Raw genomic sequence first — 5,049 nt, forward strand, 5'->3', positions numbered from 1 at the left:
CATAGGTAGGATTAATGTATCAATATGAACACCAACGTAGAGTAGTACGGATGAATCAGTATGAACACCAACACAGAGTAGGATTGATGTATCAATGTGAACATCAATGTAGTGTAGGATATATGAACACCAATGTATTACGGATCAATTAATATGAACACCGACGTTTAATAGGATGGATGTATCAGTGTGAACAGCAGTGTAGAGTATGATGGATGTATCAATATAAACACAAACGTAGAATGGGATTGATGAATCAATACGAACACCAACGTAGAGCAGGATGGATGTATGAATATCAACACCAACGTAGAGTAGGATGGGTGTATCAATATCAACACCAATGTAGAGTAGGATTCATGCATCAATTTTTACACCAACGTAGAGTACGATATATATATATATATATATATATATATATATATATATATATATATATATATATATATATATATATATATATATATATATATATATATATATATATATATATATATATATATATATATATATATATATATGAACACCAACGTAGAGTAGTACGGATGAATGATATGAATACCAACGTTTAATAGGATGGATTTATCAGTATGAACACCAACGTAGAGTAGGATGGATGTATCAATATCAACACCAACGTAGAGTAGGATTGATGTATCAATATAAACACCAACTTAGAGTAGGATTGATAAATCAATATGAACACCAACGTAGAGTAGTACAGATGAATTGATATGAATACCAACGTTTTATAGGATGGATTTATCAGTATGAACACCAACGTAGAGTAGGATTGATGTATCAATATAAACACCAACTTAGAGTCATTTTTGTAATATGGTCAAGGAGCATTCTCTCATTGGAAGCAATGACTTATGTACGTACATAGAGAAACGTTCTTTGATTAAATGTCTTTTATTGTTATGTATATTACTTTAGAGAGAGAGAGAGAGAGAGAGAGAGAGAGAGAGAGAGAGAGAGAGAGCGATCACCTATGATAGGGGACAATGCCAATACGGTGCAGTTAGTATTACAGAAATCTCCTTCACAGCACTCGCTGCATGTAGATACAGATCGTCCAATGATGGCGTGGTCGGGGTTTAGGAAGCTAGAAGCTGAATGGCAATGCTGAGGAAAATAATAGAAATGAAATGATGTACATATAAGCGATATGTATTGAGATCCGTTTGAACCAGATGAAACATGACGTTGACTAATATTGAAATTTAGTCTAATGTGCCACGTTCAATAGTTTAAATGACAATATAAAACAAAACCCCTAAAATTATAACAAAGTACCTAAAATGTTAACATAACCATTTTATGTTCTTCAGCTTTCTGTTTACTGTAAACTGTCGCTACTGGAATGATAAATAACGAAATATTTAAGGGATCATTGGTTAGAAACGTTCTATAAATACACCTTGAGCAAATTTAAAGAGGTACTAAATACAATATTTGATGTCAAGAAAGTGGTGCTCATTATTATATACCTATCCGTAGATAATTTAACATTAACCCATAGGTTTAACATTAGAATTGAATTAACATTAAGGGTTGTTATAGCCATGAGGGGAATTAAACATCAGGACTCCATGATGAAGCATGTATGAGAAAAGGGGAAAATTTAATCTTAAAAATGTCCTTAGGTTTAACGTTATGTGTCGGTATGACCTCTTACAGGAAATGTTACCTTGAAACTACATTTACCATCCAGCACGCTTTTTGCAAGAACCAACACTTAGTCATCCAATATCCATTACCCATCCAAAACCCACATTTACTATCCAACTGACCGTTAGGAGCAAGTAATTCCCACTCATACGCAAACCAAACGATATGAGCGCTCACCCATAGATAAACATATTTACACACTCTCATAAATGAAGTAAATGAATAACAAAAATAACGAGCAATGTATTAAAATTGCACACGGATCGAGCTCACTGTTTTAAGTCTGATATTTTGATTCCGCAACGCATTGCATCAGTCTTGCGACTCGAGTGATAATACTTTGTTGGTTATAGACTGACATCACGTATAACATGATCACACATTAGTTAGACAATGGCACGAAGTCAAAGATAAAACAAAGTTTCTGATTTTATGAAGATCGCCAATCAAACAGCTTCTTATTAAGTTAAGTTCGCCCATCTCAACCTAGGCCCCTCACGGCGGTATGATCTAAGGAACTCGCCTTTACAGATTATTCCCATTGTTCGCGTGGATTCGAGTATTCGGTCACTTTGCTAGGAGCTTCTAGTGGGTCGGTGGTTCTTGCCATGGTGATCCCGGGTTCTTCCTCCACCAAATATACTAGCTATCATGTATAGCCTATAATGTGCTGAACAAATGGAATTAAATTCCACACAACCAAAGCACATCCGACCTACTGTCCAGTTTCAGTTCATTTAATTGAAAATCGCTTCAAAACCTTATGAATTCATGAAATATCATAATATCATTCATCATGCTTTAATAATATTTTAATTTGTCTGTGTGTCTGTATATATATACATACATACACACACACAATGCATGTCGAATCCGGACTCTGTATCGTGATATGAGTCATATAATGACGAACCATGTAATCCAGACCCAACCTCCCCAGCATACCCTTCCAATATACAAAAAAAGGTCTTCATTCAAGAAGATGTAGACTGACTTGTCCAGCCTCATGTTTCATTCTTTGAAATGTAGATTACACGTAAACTTCTGAGCGTGCGTATTCCATCAGCCTAACCGTATTAATTCTCTCTCTCTCTCTCTCTCTCTCTCTCTCTCTCTCTCTCTCTCTCTCAGAATGTTTAGATCTAAAGAAGTGACCGATAGAGTTTCGGGTTGGGAAAAGAAAGTTTATATTACTCAAAAGTTTAGCTAGCAGTGATAGGTATAGGAGATTCAGTTATTTTGTTTCGAGTCCATCACATAAATTTAAAATATCAGTTGAAGATATGATGCTTGTTAAGATATAGCTTTCAATGATATACTAGGCATATTTTTATCCTATAAAAGAACATGCAAAACAGCCAAATATGTCATAGTATTTATCGTATATTTCTGCAGATACATTTCGTGTCTAATAGATGTTATTTATGTGTTGATTTCTAGTATATAGTGGCATAAAAGCGACTTTTCAAACCGCAGAAATATCACATTTGGATAGGCATATCTGTGCTGTACTGTAACATATATGTAAAAGAACAGTTATTAAATAGTGAAAAGAATAGAATATTAAAGATATGGAAAAGATGTACTGAATACACGTATGTTCTAAAGAGACATTTCATAACATATTACATATTTAGGTCGACATCCAACCGAGTAGACTTTATCGTTGTCACCCCACAGACGTTCTTCGATGTAGCAGAACTATAATGTGCAAAGAAGTTCACAACATGTTAGCACATAACAAAGAAATATTCATTGATATAATGACTTTAAAAACATTTTGATATTTGCATCATCGGAATATTTTATATGCAAAATAAACTATGAATTATGTGTAAATCTTAATCCCAAACAACGTGTAATTCATTTTTTTAAACAATAATTAGCATGAATATATTTATCAGCAACGCTATATATAACACTGATTGCAGTTTATTTTTTCATGCAATATTTAACCTAATAAACGTATGGTGTTCTCCATTCTTTTCTTTCTTTATATTTCAGCATATACACAGAAACGAACATCAATTAATTTTCTGCTGTTAAGGAAAAAGTTATAGGTAATGACATATATGTTAATTATTCGAAAGCGAAGATAAGAATTATTACAACACACAACCTCTCTTAATATTTAATCATAAATAGCCCGAAGATTAGAGCAATTACATCACATAACAGCCATTTTTACCATACCTCTCCATGCGCACATTGCACAACATTGAGACACTCCGACGGATGGCTTAAATGTTGGCAGTCATAACAGAGAGGCCCTCTCGAGTTATTGCTACCGAATCCTAAAAGTGGAGTTGTAGCAATTTTGAACAATCTCTCATAATCAGGGGTCAACGAACGTTAACAAAATTTCTTTAAAAAAAGGTTCAGCTAAATACTGAGACAGTCACCGTTTTAGATTTTAACCGTCATGATATGCGCTCTAACCACTAGGCCACTGGAACGGTTCTATCTTTAGAAGCTAACAAGATTCATCATACTTAAAAATAATGGAATAATGGTACGAAAAGAAATATAACGCAACATACCATACACACAGACAGAGAGACAGACAGATATATAAATGAGACAGATAATAATAATAATGAGATAAAATATGAAACGTCAACATTTACAAAATAATTTCAGTTAACCATGTGCGCTGAATCCATAGAATGATCGAGATCACCATAAATATTACACAGCCTCTGCTTGTTTTAGTCAATAACATAAAATGTGTTTAATTCAATAGGAATCTATCAATATAAATGAATTACAACAAGCAACACAATTTACGGTCTGCATAATATAATTTTGGATGGATGTAGCATTTAATTATAAAATGGAGATTAAGGCACAAGAAGGAAATAAGGAAACGTCACAACCTACCATCGTCACCACATCCATGACTATTGCAGAAAGAAGTCTTACAACATCTTGAACATCTACCAGGAACGTTATTGTTCTCCTCGCACGACTTAAAAAAGAAGGAATAGAGCACTCAGCCTCTATCGAGTAACAAGAAAAAAGAATCATAGCAGCAGAAATTTATGAATTTGTTAAAATTGCAACTTGTTTAATTATTGTTCAGAATGATTAATAAATATGTAATCGAAGAGCAAATAATAAGTTAAGTTACACATTCCAAATAACAAATTGATGTTGAAAACTGTCATTCAGTTCTTATTTGTATCTGATGAAACATTTACCAGCAGTAAAGTATTTGAAATAAAAACAACATGCGAAGACGTGGTTATGGGACAAATGTTTTTTAAAACAAATTAAGGGATTAGAAACATTATCGTCTAAATATTATTATGCAATAGGTGCGTTTATTCTATTAGATCTTTACAAGGAGCTAAGAACAGATCTTTGTCTTGACGT

At 33.4% G+C, this 5,049-nt stretch overlaps 1 long non-coding RNA gene across 1 annotated transcript; it reads right to left on the bottom strand.

The window, feature by feature from the left end:
- Positions 1 to 1,024: 1,024 nt before the first annotated feature.
- On the bottom strand, positions 1,025 to 4,644 carry LOC149796917 (uncharacterized). Its single transcript, XR_016421479.1, has 4 exons — positions 4,555 to 4,644; positions 3,868 to 3,968; positions 3,304 to 3,375; positions 1,025 to 1,128 (listed from the first exon to the last, which is right to left on the bottom strand). It is a non-coding gene; the product is annotated as an uncharacterized LOC149796917 (long non-coding RNA).
- Positions 4,645 to 5,049: the final 405 nt, after the last annotated feature.

The sequence above is a fragment of the Sinohyriopsis cumingii genome, chromosome 6 (genome assembly GCF_028554795.1).
Source record: "Sinohyriopsis cumingii isolate HCF-2022 chromosome 6, ASM2855479v2, whole genome shotgun sequence".
NCBI lineage: Eukaryota > Metazoa > Mollusca > Bivalvia > Unionida > Unionidae > Sinohyriopsis > Sinohyriopsis cumingii.